The following is a 17,597-nucleotide window of genomic DNA, read 5'->3' as shown; positions in this document are numbered from 1 at the left end:
CTTTTTGTGGTGCTGCCAGAACACAGGGAGGCTGTTTTTGTTTTTAAGGGCCCTGGGATTTTTAGCTTTCTAGATAAGACCAGGCTTTATCATGTGCCCTGCTGCATTTCCACAGAGCACCAGAGTCAGGCGGTCTTTCATTGCTTTGAACCCTGGGGCCTGTCTTGCACTCTTGTGGATGTAGGTTCTTTTGGGCATTTTTTTTTCCCAAAAAAGACCTGTCTCGTCACAATTAAAAACCTGCTCTGGAAGATAGCCCTTGTCCTTGATTATTTGCTGGAAGTGCGCTGGAAATTCTGATGCTGCCTGTTCATCAGATGATGCAGATTCTCCTGTGGTTCTGAGGTTTTTTAGTTTGTAACATTTAGTGTAGCTACTCAGGCATCCTTTACTTGCCTTGAAATCCTTCCTCTGGCTCTCATTCACTCCCTCATTGTAGTGCTGATAAAGGCTGAGTGCCTTCTCTTGAAGAACTGCTCCATCCACTGGGACATGTTTCTGGTTCATATCCTCCAGCCAGATGTTCAGTGCTTTCTCTGTCTTAACAAGTGCCACATCATGTACCACAAATGTCCGTTTTGCAATGGTAGGCTCAGCTCTTGCACTGGCACATATTTCAGCCTCCTTCTGTTTGATTGCTCTAATACTGGACTCATTTTTTCCAACTTTGCACCCAACCTCATTTTTAGACATCCCATTTTTCAGCATGTCCAGGATTTTGATCTTTTCACTAAGAGTCAGCACCTTACGCGTCTTCTTCTCTGTACCCTTTGTGGTACTGGTACTGCTTTCAGCACCTGGTTGCTTTTTTGAAGCCATTTCTGTTCTTTCACAGGGTGGGTTCTGCCTATCTCTGTGCAAAATCACCAGCAAAGACAGAAGAGTTGTGAATTGGTGGGCAGAGCTTTGTCCGTTTACCAAACTGCCTCCACCTTAGTGTTTGGGAACTGCCAGCACAACCCTCTGCAGGTCTACTCTGAAGTAAATGCCATTTTTTCAATGGTGCTTACTCCCAGGAAAGTGTATAGGATTGTAGGCTGCATCTGAACCTACTGCATCTGCCGAAGGTTGCACAGGGCTCCCCGCACTCCCAGGAGGCTGCAGGAAGCTTGGGCAAGTGCACCCAAGCCTCTGCAGCCCCCCTGAGCGGCGCAATGCAGTGGATCGTGCTGCTGTCTTCCCCCTGTATCCTGGCTGCCCCCACCCCATAAGGGGGCAGAGGCCAGGACCCATAGGCTGGGGCGTTGCGACGCCACAGTTTGAATGCCACTGACTTAACTCAAATGTTATTAATATCACAATCCTACTCTGGGCTGGCCCATAGTGTTGTGGTGCTCGCACAGTGTCTGCATGCTATGGGCAGGCTAGGGACTTATTTTTACTTACCTGCTCCACTGTGCCATGGTCCCCAATGGGCCTACTCTGATCTGTGCCAGCACTTTAGCTGGTGTAAATTCATGTGGGTTCAGGTGTTGTGCCAAGGCTGGGCTGGGGCATAGGATATGGATGAAGCTACTACTCATGATATCCACCTCCAACTTTCCTTTGACATGCCCTTAACCGATACTCGCACTGATCCTCCCCCAGAATGAACCCACTGCTGACTTACCTGCTCCAGCAGGAGCTGGGCACTTTGTTGCTGCACAGCCAGGGTTGTCAGGCATTCATTCTGGCTGCCCTGGCCCATGCAAGCCTGGATCTTGTACTGACAGAATGCCTGTTTCATTCGCGTAAGGTCCAGATGGGATTGGGGCGTAAATCATGTAATGCTCTCCAGCTTGTGAAGGGGATGTTGTTGTTTTTCTCTTGGCCAGTCAGCATGTGCTGATCACTACAGAATGTATTTCATGGTGAAGTTGTGGGTGTGAACTGTTTGCATATGTTGTGGGTGAGACCAAGAGTGTACTCACCACAAGGTAGGTAATGGGTGTAGTGCATTTACATGGTGCAGTTGAAATTCTGAAACCGTAAAAGTCCAATTCTGGATCCTTGATGAGGCAGGAAACTCTACTGCTCAGAATTTTGGTGCTTTGAATAAAATATAAGCATAAATAAGCATGCTATTATATGCAGAAATAATGTTTGAAAACTATTTTCTTAATAAGAGGCTGCCTTGTCCACAATCCTCTATAGCATAATCTTTGTTCCTATAAACAATGAAAGGATGCCTACGATATTTAATCTGTTCAGCAAACCTACTCTGTCACTTTTTCAAGAGTAAACAAAGTGGATATCAAAGATATAAGTATGACTTGTTGAAAACTTCACTACAGGCTATTGAGAATGACTCAGTAAAGCTTAGCATGAGAGAGATGCTTATCTTCAGGGTGGCAGATCTCTGCAAGCAATTCAGTACAAAATCAACAAATATAGGGAGTTGCTGTAGTTCTCTAGAATTCTTTGACGGGAAGCTGAAGTATATACTGATGCCATCATGCTGGTAGACAGCGGAGTAGGGAAGAAATCATAAGGCTTCAAATGAAGTATGGCTTCAGGATAGCTCTGATGCATCCCAATTTGTGTCCTCTTTTCCTACCCCTGGTGCAGCTGCTAGTACTCTGGTAGTAGCACTGAATTTCCAATTACCATGCATTCCCCAATAAATACAGCCGACAACAGGTATGGGATTAAATGGGCCACTTTATTAACTTACCACAAGCGCAACAAGGCAAAATAGGAAACAATACCCAAACTAAGTGCGGGGTTCTAAATGGGGGAAACGGCCTAGCCGTCTACGTCCCCCAGTCTCATAGGGCGTCCACCCAACTCCAGGCGTAGCTCAATTGTTATTAAGCCCGCCTTTTACTGTCACCCAAAGAGGGTAAGCCAGCCAAACTACTCTGCCTTCAGGTCACCCCTGCAAGGCCCCAAAGTTCAGAGCGCGCAGCTCGAACCCTATATCGATCACTCACGGGGCGCGTGCTCCTCGCGCCCGGAGCGGTCCTGCAGAGCGCGCAGCTCGACCCCCTAGGAGAGGCTACCCACTGCTGCTGCAGACGGGAGCCTGCAAGTGCGGATCACCGCGCTCCAAGCCCTGTCACAGGGAAGCCTCTCCTCTGCTCCTGGAAAAGCGACCTGCTCGGTTGCTTCCAGGAACGGAACTGAGCCAGGGCTAGCGCCTGCGCGCTAGATCAGGCTCAGTTGTCCCGCCCCCCAAGGCCAGCCAGCCAATCAGCTGGCAGCAAAGCCCTGCTGCCGGCTGATAGGGGGATCAGCCTGGCAATCATTGCTAGCGTGCCCATACAGGGACGCTAGCTGCCTTTCCTATCTTATTTTGCCTTTTTTTTTTTTTTTTTTACAAGCTTGGTGCATAAAATACCAGAGAGGTCTGTGTAGGACATTTTCTGATTCCAGTTGAGTAATTTCTTTTTTAAAATGTTCCTTGGGTATAAAGCAAGCACTGTTCATAGAAATCAATTGAGTTTTGACATAGGTGTGAGTAGCCACCAGTAGGTCCCCTCTGAATAAAAAGGCAGCAGTGAAAAGAGGATTTTCTAATTCTGGTCTTACTTTGTGCAAAACAATAAAAAATGTTTTTTTTTAAATTTGAAGATTTTTTTTAAAAAATGTTAAAATTTTAAAAAGTGAAGAACAGTCTGTGACTTGAACTCAGTAGACACTTTGTGGCATACAACTACTAACAAGAAGGGGGATTTTGGATAGATATAGGAAAGGGCAATGATTCATTATAATGACAGGATGAAGATCAACAAAAAGAGCTGCTAAAGTAGGCCCAAGGAGGGGTAATCCTCACAAAACAAGATGCTCTGTCTTAAACACCAAGCAGAGCTTGTGCCTAAACCACAGGCTAATCAGAAGGCTGTGGTTTAAATCAGTGGATAATATTCATGTGGTATCACAGTATGCAAGAAAATATGGAAAAGTGATTCCTTTAGCAGTGACACATGACTCAGACCTGCAGTTGCTCGATTCTCTGTAAACATTCCTATTGTGGGGCTGTAATTACTTTTTCTAATTTTTATGCATATTGGAGGACAATGATAGAAGATTATATTCGCCAACTGAATCCACAAAGGGGCATACAGATATGAGTGCACTCACTGAAACACTCTATTTCATAGCTTTTAAGTACACAATGGAACGTTCTTTTTCAGGATCAAGGATCAGAGTTTATTGTGCCAGCTGGTTGGCTCATTAATCCTTGTCTACATAAACAACGAACTAAACTCTCTTGCTGTATGTGGTTTACAGGCCACCACATTTCTGCACAGAATCATGAACTACAACTGCCAGAGAGGATGACTCTGCCTTTGTTCTTGGGCATTTTTTTTTTCAAGCCTCCTTTCAGCAAGGTCAAATGGTACATTTGACACATTGGTACAAGCTGTACACATTAAGAAAGTGTACAGCTTGTATGCATTCTTCTGCTCCTTCCCCTGAACTTGCAAACTGAAACTCACAGATCTTGTGGTAAGATTATTGAGGTCTGCTTCAGGGCACCCACAGATCTCACTAGAGCTTACAGGAGAAGCAGACAAGGCAGGAGCTAACTTAGTAACAAAGTTTGGGTTAATTTTTGTACAGATTTTACTATTTTTCTTCATGGTGCTTTGTTCTAAATCCAGCCGTGTGAATTGACACTGAAAAGCTCTGTCAGAACTGTTGCTTATTCCGTCTCTTCACATGGTCTTCACAATCACATGGCATTTTGCTTTCCTAAGCTGCTTTTAAAATAACTTCACTGTGCATAAAATATTCTTAAAGGTTCACTTCCCCTTTGTCTGTTACACATATAGTTAAATATCTGCCAATGGAGATTTCAGAAATGACGTGTCAAAAGCTGATGCCTTCTGTTAAGTCTTACAAGTTTGAGTCAGCACCTAAATTAACAGCTCATACATTGTGTTGAAAGCCTGTGTTACTTTTAACTCAATGTGTATATATTTAGTTTTTCCCTAAGCTATGGTTTTCTTCCTAAGAAGAATGCAGTACTTCTGTGGCATATAACTTCTTCTATCTGGTGTGCTCCCTGGGGCATTTGGTGGGCCGCTGTGAGGTACAGGAAGCTGGACTAGATGGGCCTATGGCCTGATCCAGTGGGGCTGTTCTTATGTTATGTTCTTTCTAAAATTACCTCTATTTGGTTGTGAGAAATGCATACACAAAAGTAGATGAACACGGGGAAAAATATTTTAATGTTAATCTTCTTATAAACTGCATCTGTCATCTCTAATGGAATGACTTTGTGAAGAAGGACTTCTAATGAATGTTTCAATATAGGAATATAAGAAAAGCCTTGCTATATCAGACCAAAACCCCATCTAGTCCCCCTCAGTCTGACTTCAATACCAGGAAAGAGATTCAAACAAATTATAAAACATACAGTCTGTACATATCTGGATAACAACTCAGTGATTAATAGAAGCCAATATGGATTTGTCAAAAGTAAATCTTGCCAGACAAATCTCATCTCCTTTTTTGATCCAGTTGTTAGTTTACTGGACGCTGGGAGTGCTGTGGGATATAATTAATCTCAGCTTCAGTAAAGCAATCTTCAAGGTTTCTCAGGGCATCATAATCAGCAAGTTGGTAAAATGCAGGCTAGATGATAGAATCAGTTGGATTCACAACTGATTCAACAACTGTATGAAAGGGTGCTTGTCAATGGCTTTGCATCAATCTAGAGGACAGTTTTCAGTGGTGTGCCCCAGGGCTTTGTCTCAGGCTGGTTCTCTTTAGCATCTTCATCAATGGCTTGGATGAAGGGATACAAGGGGGCCTCATCAAATTTGCAGATGACAACAAGCTGGGAGAGGGTAGCAACACAATAGAAGACAGTGTATGTCTTCAGGAAGACCTTGACAGACTGGAATACTGGTCTGAAATGAACACACTGAAGTTCAACAAGTGCAAAGCTTAAGTTCAACAAATGCAAAAGACAAATGCAAGGTTCTGCACTTAGACAAAAATAGTCTAAGACACAGTTATGGAATGGGTGATACCTGGCTTGGCAGAGGGCTTGGAGTTGCAATGCATCACATGATGAACATAAGTCAACATTGTGATGCTGCACTGTGATGCGGCCTCCTTGCACCTCAGGAGGCATCTGAAAGGTATTCTGATTTTCAGCTGAAAACCGGATGTGCCTATCAGATGTATTCTGAGGCCTGGGGAGGCCACACATGCCCTATCCGGTACTCAGAAGGATCCTGGAGTCCTCTGAAAGGTATTTCCAGTTTTGGCTGAAAACCGGATGTGCCTTTCAGATGCCTCCCAGTTGTGTCTGGGAAGTCCTTTGAGGGCCCACTGCATCTGCTAAATCAGTATCCATGGGGGGAATCCGTGAAGAGATCCCCCACGGATACCGAGGGCCAACCCGTATTTTTTTTTTATTCCATCCTTCGTCCTAGGAATGCAAAATGGTTTCTACCATCCATTTTCTCCTCATAACAACTCTTAGGACCCAGTCCTAACTAAATTCCGCCTGACCAAGGGGCAACCACTTCCCCACTGGGTCTCTTCAGATTCATGCCAGCTCTTTTGCTGGTGCAAATTCAGGGAGAGTTCGAGGGATTTGACTCCCTGTCCAGAAACTCCCCCATCCCATTTCATCCACCTCAGCAGTTCCCCAGCAGACCAGTGTACTTATGCTGCCAGAGGTTGCTGGCAATGACAGTGGCCTTCCAACACTGCAGCCAATTGTGCTGGTAGAATTAAAATGGCTGCCACCAGTGTGCTGTACACACTGCCATGGGGCTAGTTGGAAAAATGGAACTGTGTTCAGCTATTGTAGGTAGGTTTGTAAGGCTGAAAGATAGTGAGTGGCAGAAAATCATCACTGAGCTTCATGGCTCAATAGAAGACTAAGGCCACAATCCTAACCAGGTCTACTCAGAAGTAAGTGCCATTTTGGTTAATGGGGCTTACTCTCAGGAAAGTGTGGTTAGGATTGCAGCCTAAACCTCAGTCTTTCCAGTTCTAGTCTATACTCTACATCAGGGGTGGCCAAACTTGCTTAATGTAAGAGCCACATACGATGAACTTCAGATGTCTGAGAGCTGCAATATTTAAGAAGCATTAAAATTCTGAAATATATTTACTCACCATGAACATTAAATGTACATTTTAATCCAGTGGACTCAGTTTATGCTCAGCAAATCATTATAAAGCTTAAAAATGCATTTACCTTTTATATGAATTGTTGTTCAAAACATATTTCTAAGAGCTGCACATTATTTGTCAGAGAGCCACAGTTTGGCCACCCTTGCTCTACACCATATTCATTGAGAAATTATCACTGGGTTCTTGTGATCTTTTTTGGGGGGGAGGGGGAATTGTTTGTTGTATTTAACTTTTATGTTTTCAGATATAGACATATACTTAATGCAGAATGTGTGAACACATCAAAGGTAGTCAAATACAGGTACAAAAGGAGCCTGAGTGGGACACATCTAAGCTTCTAGAAGCATATTGGAACCTGACATAAGATTCCAACAACTTGGAACGTTTCTGAATTACAAAAACGGAACACTCATATGCCTTACTAGAGCAGACAATGTTTTACATGTACTTCTAAGCCTTTAGAGCCTCTAGAGTCATGACCTACCCATTAGAATGACTGCAGAGTAGACTGCCAAAGGATCTACAAAGTACCTTGCAAAGCAACAACTTTGACTTTCATCCTGTTTCCCTAAGGAGAATTTTACTCTACCTCTGTTAACTAAAATGAAGTTTTCCTGTAAATCGTGTTTATTATCAGTGGGGAAGACAGCTTACTGTCACCTGATACATAGGGATTTTGAAGTCAGCAGCTGTGCCTGATGTCACATTTTACTTGCTTCATCTCAGTGGGCAAGATGTCAGCACGCACCACTGAAAAATTAATCGCTCCAGACACTGCAACAATATTTGTGGAGAAATCTAACATAATCTTTAATATTGCTGATGCTTGAGAAAAAGATAAGCACTGTAGTGGCTTAAATAGAATGATTAAAGCACAGCTTATTATGATGACAACCCACCCACTTACCTACCAACCTATCCACATTTATGCCTCTATCATATTCACTGAATGCAAACACTTAACCCTGAGTCACATTAGCTGTCAGGTAGATTGCAGCTTTAAGCTTATTTTTCTTGTGCTATTTCTGACTCTTTCTATTAGCTTCTAATGTGATAAAATGTTAGGTATTAGCAGAGTCCTTGTTCTTCATCTTTTTTCTTGCTTGGCTCATTTCAAATTAACCTGTCTTAAATGCTGCAGGTCTCATGCAGCACAATCCTAAGCTGCACTTGGGCCTGCACAAGTCCCTTGCGCCGGCCCAGGAGGGTTGCAAATGTGCCATAAAGCTCTGGGGTCAGCGGGAGGGAGGCGTTCCTGGGTGGGGTTGGGCAGGCAGTGGGTGGCCCTGGGGGCGGGGAGCAGGAAATGGGTCTGGGATCCCCTTTCCTCTGACTGAGCCGATTCTGGCCCCTATCCTGTGCTGGATACAGGCAAGCCTCTTGGCTTGCCTGTTCCAGCACAAGGTAGGATTGCACCCTAAATAGAATGTCTCAGACCTGTATCATTAAATATTTATTTTGTATTTTTGTTTAAAGACTAATACTATTTTGTTTGCAACACTCAAATTACAAATTCAACCTCAAAGCCTACATTTTGTTAAAGCAAAAAAGTAGTAATTTGTAATTTGACTTGGAAATGTTATTTAACTATGGGCACGATCCTAACCAGGTCTACTCAGAAGGAAGTCCTATTTTGTTCGATGGGGCTTACTCTCAGGAAAGTGTGGTTAGGATTGCAGCCTTTGTTATTATGTAAACTGCTTTATGAACTACTTCTATTGAAAAGCGGTATATAAATATTCTTAATAATTAGTAAAATGCTACTAACATTTGCTATATTTATCAGTAATAATCCTGCAGCAAACCTGATGCTGATTTTAGTTTGATCATGAAATCCAGCTGTGCCTATATACTATATAAGGGGATTTTAGGCCCAGGTGTAGGTCAGTTAAATCAGGGTTGGGCAGACTTTCAACTTTAGAGATCCTGGACCTTTAACAATTGTTCAGGAGAGAGAATTTCAGCAGGTACAGCTTGTCATAGATGATAAGCTGCATCTGCTGAAATTCTTTTTTCTATAAAATTGTTAAAGGTTCAGAATCCCTGAAGTTGAAAGTTTGCCCACTCCTGAGTTGAGTTTATGATGTTGGGGCAAATCAGAGATAGCTGCTCTTACTTCTATCTCTTGCCCTTTTCAAATAGCAATAAATGCATTAAAAATTTTCACTGATTCTTTTTATGTACTTGAGGCATAGTCCAGGCCAGCTATAGTGCATGACACTTCTTGGAAAACAGCATCTTTAAGATGCTGTTTTACCACTTTTTTAGGGATCACTATTCTGTGTGGATTGATTCTGAACCTCACCAATAGGAAAACTGAATGAACATCTTGTAAGCTCCAGCTTGCCAAGATTCCCACTATGCACAGCATACTATGCTTAGTAGTTACCCAAAAAAGTTATTGACCATTGTTGTAAAAGAGTTTTGAGTTTTTATTTGTAGGTACAAACAACCAACTGGAAACCTATTGTGCACATGAAAGGTGTTTAGTTGCATTCATTCCAAACACGCACTTGTATCAGGTCCTGTTCAATGTGTGTAAAATATCTACGAATAATGCCTTTGAAGATAATGGTTTTTCTTTGAGCAGAATTGTGTTAATGACAATGAAACAATTTCTGTTTCTTTTTTTTCACTTGCAGTTCAAAAGGCATTTACTGAATGAAGTCTTATTAAGGCATAAGAATTTGGTGCATATATGTGCAAAATATCCAGCACAACTAGGTCTGGTTCAATTGTTTTCCCTTTTTTTTTCTTTTTTTTTTCTTTTTTGCTGATCTTGTAATCTTTTGTGGAGAGCAAGCCTATGCATGTCTACTCAGAAGTAAGCACCACTGAGTTCACAGGGATTCACTCCCCTGCAACTGTGTATAGGATGTCAGCTTTAATAGCCCAGCCCTGAATGTAAAAAGTGATTAAACAATTCAAGTGGAAGCAAACCAGTGCAATCAGAATGGTGCCTCACTTGGATTTGACACATGCAATCCTATCCTCCATTCATGAGACATGGAAGCAATGGGAAATGCTCCTGGTTCCTTTGTTGCTGGTAACTTAGACCACCTGAGGTGGTGCTCCGTGTGCATGTGTTCCTGTTCCTGGGTTTATTCTAGGAGACAAAGACAATTCATATTAATGAGGTGGGGGAGCAGTAAAAGACAAACACAGAAAATTGCCTTTGGTACAGAGAGAGGGAGTTCCAGGAACATGCCTCCCCTGGCCATTTCCCCCACAAGTCCATGCATACATTTTGTTTTCTTTATTTGCCTCAACCGGTTTGTGTTTGGTTTTCTTATTCTGGACAAAGAGAGTTAATTTCCAGTTACACAGTCTTTTTTTTCTTCTTTTAAATAAACCTCACGCGTTTTAGTTGTAAAACCAGAAGTGGTTTTTATGCCTTTTTGATCATTTTGAGACCTGCAGGCAGCTGTGTGTAGCCTCTGTGGGCCTCAGAAAGCCTCTGGAAGTGTGGGGCACGTCCCCAGGTATCTGCAGTTTCACTTAACCATGGGAGGTCCTGGCTATCTATTCATCCATCCAACCACCCACCCACCCCATTTTGAAATTGGTTCGGGGATTTTCAGTAAACCTGCTCTTCAGAATCAAAGGTATACTGGTGCTAGTGCCTTTAAATTCCCAACACTGTGCCACAGGGAAAGCTTATCGTGGTTAACCAGCTTAAAGTTTGGGCAACCATTTATGTTTTAACTTTTAATAACTAAAAATGATGCAATGGCACAAAGAGGTCATCTTCATGAAAGTGACAGAAGAAATAAAGCTCAGATAGAATATTGCCTCTGTGTCCCCTGGTTGTCATAGAAATAGAGATTCTGTGCCATGTAGCTTCTCATAGTGACCTTGGTAGCTTTGTCACCTTCGGCTTTTACAATAAGGGGGAAAAAAGATTTTACAAGATATAAATTCAGCGTAAGTGCAAGTTCATGACCATGAATACAAGTTACACACATAGTAAAGCTTCTTGCTGGATGCCTCTCAACCTACATTTCACTTTATTTCAACAGTTGTTTGAAAGTAAGCCAAAGGAGGCTGGGGATGGGACTTTCTGCTCTGGCAGATCTGCTGTGAAGTCTGTCTCCCCCCCCCCCCCCACACCACTTTCAGGGTGTGAAAGGAAAGGAAATATAGTCCAGTCCTGGCATCCACAGATTTGACACACTGTGGATGCCAGAGTCCCCGTTTAAATGTCTTTTAAAGCATGTGGAAATCAGGTGTTCTACCTTTGCACAGCAAAAACTGTGCTTTTTTCGAGCCTCTTGGGGTTTGAAGATACACTTCTGGCTCTCCCAGCATCAGTATATACTGCATTCAGTCACAAGAGGTGCTGAATGTCATGCAGTGGAATGGAACAGAATGGAATGGAACTGCCCTGTCAGTTTTGCAAACCATCAGAAATTGGGTCCTGGGTCCACAGTTTGAGTACGGCTGCTGTCATCCATTGTTTAACAGTTGTATAACAAATGTGTGTATGATAACTATACCCCTTTACGTATGTCTGAAAATGGACCATTTCAGGAGGATATATTCATAATCCTATTGTCTCTATAGGTATCTTTTGATATTCATTTTTATTGAGAAAGACCAGTCCATACTTAAACAAAATGAGAACCCAGTCTATCCTTCCCTCCTTCATTGGTGCAACTGTGCCAAAAATGGGTGTGCTGGGGTGGATTGGGAGGCTTCAGTAGGGAAAGGGGATTTAAATCCCTGTGATTTAAAGGGGATCCCTGTGATTTAAGGAGATATAAAACCCTCCTGATCTGCAGTGGGTCTCCTCATACCTGTGCTAGCAATTTTGTAAGCACAAGTTCAAGGAGAGATGGGGATAGGATCCAGTGTGCACCATCAACCCCAGATCCCCCCACAGCCCCTGTTTTACCCCCTCACCCAGTGTCCCCTCTCCCTACCCCCAGCCCATTACGCATGTTCCACCAGCATTCACAGTACATAGGATTCTACTGTGAGTTTTTAAGTCTTAATTTTTTATGTTGTGTTAAAATGCATGTATGGTATAAATGATTTTCATGAAGACTCTGATCCGTCCCCTTTCTGCATCTTGCTAAAACAAATCAAACAAGAAAGATTGAGTCTTCTTTTGCTGTTATGCTAAGAAATGCAGTTGTTGCTCTCTTGATTGCTCTTTTTGAGGGCTAGAGAGCCACATCAATAACTGTAGGTTCAGTAAATCTGCTACCTAATTGTTGTGCAAACAGTGCTGGATTCTTTTTGCTGGCCTGCACTTTGTTTGAAGTGTTTGCTGTTTGGGCTCAGCCTTTGAAGTTCCTTGCCTGCAGTGCTTTGATCTATTCCTTATAGTTTCAATAAAGAAAGTTTTGTTTTTTCTATGATTGGGACTGTGATTGGCCTTGATGTTCTGCAGAAAGTCAGACTCACTAAATGATTGCAATGGAGTCACCCAGGGTTATAGCCAAAGGCGACCTGTAGGGGTCACCTCTCCTCCCTCACATACCCCAAAGGGATGCTCAAGGCTATATCCCTGGATTTTTAGCTTTGAAAATGTGCAAGCAGTGTTTTGTAAATCTTTCAGTGTTCTGACATGGTTAGAATACAAAGGCACCAATATGATTGACAAACAAGGGAAACAGCAGTGCCCTGTTTCATTTCGTAATCCTTTGCATGTAATGGCCAAGAAAGGAGAGGCAGGATTCCTCTATCAAGGGGTAGAGGACTCTCCTTATCAAATACACAGTCCCTTGCAGTATTTTCCACACATGTGCCACACATACATTCTTTGATGTTATTGCAACATGCTCTACCTGTAGCTGCTTCTAAAATGTGTTCGGAAACTTCAGCTCGTGCAGAATGCAACTCGGCCAGAAGGATATTGTGACCTTGGTCAATGATACCGATGGCTGCTGAGAAGTCCTACAGGACCAGCAGGGATGCACTCCCTGCATCTAATCCTCAACAAAGATCATCCATCATGGTGACCTAGGCTGACTCTGTCCCAAATCTTGACCTGAAGCTGGATTGAAAGATAATCCCTCTCCTCTAGGGTCCTCCTGGAGCTGGGATACCTCAATCACCTTAGCCAAGAAGAAAGATTGGAAACTGATCAATCATTGTTTAAAATGCTGGAATTCAGATTTATCTTCCCCAGGAGGGGGCACACAATTTACAGGGAGGCCTCGTATCTGCAGGTCCCATATCAGTTAACCATGAATGTGGGTGGACCTACAGATGCCCCCTGCACCCTCCGGAGATGAAGGAAACTGTGCTCCCCTTGCCTCCGGAGGGTCCTCTGAGCCCCACAGAGGCCACCTGCATCTGCCTGTGTCCTCTGTGGTCCTCAGAATGACCATTAGAAGTGGAAAAAAAATCACTTCTGGTTTTTTGGCAAAACTGGAAGTGACATTTTAAAAGGCATTATGAGGGCCAGGGAAGCACTACGGGGATGAGCTTCTCCCATATTCATGAATTCAGGTATCTGTGAGGGCTTCTGGTACGGGGGAACACCTGTACTAGAGTGTAGGACAGAGATCTCCGAAGTATGGCTTCTAGGCTACTTCTGGCCCACCACCATGCGCTTCCACTAGCCTGCTAAGCCCAGTGGCATTATAATTAGTGTGTTCCCCCCTCCTTTTCTTTCTCCCCCATCCCACCACCATATACATTCTTCCTTCTTTTGAGGAGCAGTTGTAGGGCTGGTTCACTCTTGCTGACAGAGAGCAAGCAAGCAGCCCCACAACTGCAAATGTTGCAAATACTTTCTTCTCCTGTTGTGAAAATTTTTAGATTTATATGCGAAATGTACACATTTTCAAAAATTGACTTTTTTTGACCCAGCGCAAGAGCAAGGCTGAGTGATGTGGCCCTGGCAAAGTGAAACCCTTCGTCCAGAGATAAAATCTATTAACAGCCAATACTGTGTGAAATAAAAAGGAGCACCTTCACTGCACGGGAGAAGGTGTGAAGGGAGAAGGGCATCCATATCTATGAATTCTATATCGGAGTTGCTGCCTCTTGATAAAACCAGTTTCTCAGTGTGGGACATGGAATTGGACAAGTGAGCAGGTTTATACAGAGGTGTTCTTGGGGTGGGTTCCATCTGGTGCAGTGCTTACCTGGAGGACCTCAGCATTCCGGAACTTTGGGGGTGATGTAATGATATAATCACATCACCCTGACCTTCCATGCTACTGCATTGCTTTTAATGCGGAAAGCCCACCTCCGGACCACCTCCATTGGGCGATCTTTGGCATACACTGTGCTCAGTCACTTGGTGTTCTTGCAGCGAAAACATGATTATTAGCAAGAACACAAGGTGGCTGAGCCCAGACTGTGATGAAGATCCCTGAAAAAATCATGTGGTTTCACTCCCTGGGTGAACACCTGATGACACTCCCTGGGTGACACCTGATGTCTGCCCCATTCTTGCCCCCCGAGTGAGAGCAACTGGGTTTATATGAGAAAATGCAGTCCCTGTATACATAAAAAAATAAAATGGCAATCTTGGCCAACTATCCCATGTTGATGATTCCTTTCCTTATACCCTTTTTCACATGTAGAGTAGGGACTAGATTATCCCATCAATATTTACCAGTTCTTTTTCTTTTCTAAGTGCTCATAACACTTCACATTATCTTGGTAATCCTTTCAATAATGCAATATCAGATCAATATTTTTATGTCATATTGAGCATTGTTTAAATTTAAGTTCGTTTCTTTTCTAAAGCCTATGGAATAATGATGTTTCTTGTGTTGAAAATCAAGCTTTATCTACTAAAGCATGCATGATTTAAGGATCAGTGCATTGTATGAAAACATTGTCTCTAGTTGATGGTAAAAAACGTAGCTTGTCTGGCTGTTTTAGTATATACTTGAAGCTTAATAGTGGAATATTGTAAATCAGTATTTTAAGCAGGTTTCCTCTTTAGAAGACAATTTTGACAGATCTTTGAAGAGCATTGTATTACCGATGTCAACAAAATGACTGCCTTTAAAACATAGCTTTGCCATATTATTTCTTTGTGCTACAGGTGGTTATTTAAGACAATCAATTTACAAAGAACAATTTATTCCTTTTTCATGCTGTTAAAGCAAATTGGCATGTAATTAGATTTATATACTGAATAATCTCATTTGCATATCCAATTAATTCTTCCTGTTTTAATTTGCTAAGGTTGAATTCACATTAGTGGTAAAAATAACATTTAAATTATCAGACTGAACTTATCTTTTGCTGTAATTCAGTCAAGATGTTTCATTAAAAGTTGCTCCCGACTATCCTTTCTTCCCCTTTCTTTTCAATTCCTGAAAGCTATTACATACTAAACAAGCCCCTTTATTGTTCACACGCTCGTGCACACAAAACATGAAAGGTCTCATTTAATTTAACCAAAACGAATGCATCATGACATCTGTTATTTAAACCACATATGCATTTGTTTTGCAGGTGTATGCAGTGTCTCGTTTATACAAATATGCAGTGTATGCAGTGCCACAAATACAAATGCTGTATTTGTGTTGTCACTTTCTTGTAACAACTGCAGGTGGGCCGTTACTATTGGAACATCCAGGTGTCTTTGGCAAGAATCATATGCTTTCTTTCTTTCTTTCTTTCTTTCTTTCTTTCTTTCTTTCTTTCTTTCTTTCTTTCTTTCTTTCTTTCTTTTAAATTATTATGCAAATATTTTCATACTAGTTCTGGGTAGTTCCCAGTTCATACAAGCATACATTGGAACTACCTTTTGTACATCTAGACAGGAGCAGTTGGCAAATTTCCTGTCATGTCATTGCATTTGATCCAAATGTCGCATCTTTCTCTGGTATACAGTCAAAAGAAGAAGGTTATGTCAAAACATACTTGTGTAAGCCTTTTAATCATATCACTGGGGAATAATTACACTAGAAGCTCATATATGATACAGTCAATCCAAAACGATACTCTGATGATCATGTGTCCAAATGCCAATAAAGGTTTATGAAATGATGAATTGTCATGTGTCATATGTTTTACGATTAAAACGTGTGAATGGAATAGCACAGCGTTTTGAATACCCTATGGAAGTGGAATATTATACAAACAGTCTTCCTGTTCCTGTAAATTAGGCCAGGACATCCTGACACTATACATATTGTTACCGAGTAAAGAATAGCATAAGATCCAAGACAAGCTCATCCTCAAAATCTTTGTAGTAGTTGCAGTTCCATTATAATAGGTCCATAAGGTTGCTTTATATTGTGTCTGTATAGCTTTAGAGTATGTTATCCCTATCTCTCTTCTGCGAGAGGGACATCTCAGTAGTAAAGTGCATGTTTCCCATGCAGGCAGTCCCTGGTTCAGGCCTACATCTCCACATAGGGCTGGGAAATATGCATCTGAAACCTTGCAGAAGTTGCCGTAGATAATATTGAACTCAAAGGATGGATGTTCCTACTTGGTGGAAGGCAACTTCCAATGTAATTTTATGTTACTACAGATGTTCAGTGTCATGTGCAGGCAGTCTTACACCGAAACCACACTTGCACCAAAATCACATGGTAATGGAGAGTCTCCACAATATAAGTGCTTGTTAAGGTGAAAAAGTCACATGGGCTTCCTTATCCTATGAGTTTTGTGCCATGGAATGTCTCTTTGCCACTCATTGCCCTCCTAATAAGTGAACTTGGAGTCTTTCACATGTGTTTGCAAAATCCACATGGTTCTTACTATCTGTGAGTTTGGTGGGAGAGAATGCATCCTATGCCAACAGCTTCTTTCACAGCTTCTCTTCTCCTTGTTTTCAGCATTAAAGGCAATTGTGTTCCTCCTTTGTGTCAAGTAGGAGAGACAGCAGTGATTATGGCTTTTGCTCAATCTTTTGCCCTATCTGCTTAGGATCTAGGGGAGAGAGGAGAAGGGGGGAGAAGGTGACAGGACTGGTCCTGGGTCTAACTAGCACTGATGTCCAGGGAAGTAGGAGAGAAATAGAAGCCTAAGGTGGCTTCAGAAAATTGAGGCGCATGGAAGAAATGCTAGCATTAGAAGGAGATTAACGTGTTTGCCTAAAATGATTGTGGGAGTAGGCTCTGAAACAGGCAAGAGAGGTGCAGAGGGATTTGCAGCTAGATTTATAGAAAGTAGATATCAAGGTAAAGCACAGTGGTGCAGTGGTAGCTTGTTTCACAATAATCAAGGATCTGTTTCTGAACTGTAGGATAAACACTTCAGTGAACCAATCAGCACTTCCTTAAGTTGGGCTGAACTCGTTCCGTGCTGTATAGAAGGGACTAATGTTCCAATACCTCTAAAAAGGGAGCTTTTCTAACTGCATCTGTGGCATCGTCCTTTGAGGACTTGATGGATTGCTTAGGTGCTTTTTTACCAAAGTGGGCCTGGAGGAAAAACTCTGGATTCTTGCTAACTAGTTTAATAAAATAGATTTGAGCTGGAAGAAGGGCTTTAAAACAGTACACATAGCCTTAAAAACTAGACTTGTGGTAAGGACAATTGCATAGACAAGAAGCGCAAAAAAGAAGCTGAGTCACAAGTGGCCC

The sequence above is a fragment of the Tiliqua scincoides genome, chromosome 2 (assembly GCF_035046505.1).
Source record: "Tiliqua scincoides isolate rTilSci1 chromosome 2, rTilSci1.hap2, whole genome shotgun sequence".
Lineage (NCBI taxonomy): Eukaryota > Metazoa > Chordata > Lepidosauria > Squamata > Scincidae > Tiliqua > Tiliqua scincoides.
Note: the sequence above shows the minus strand (reverse complement) of the source record.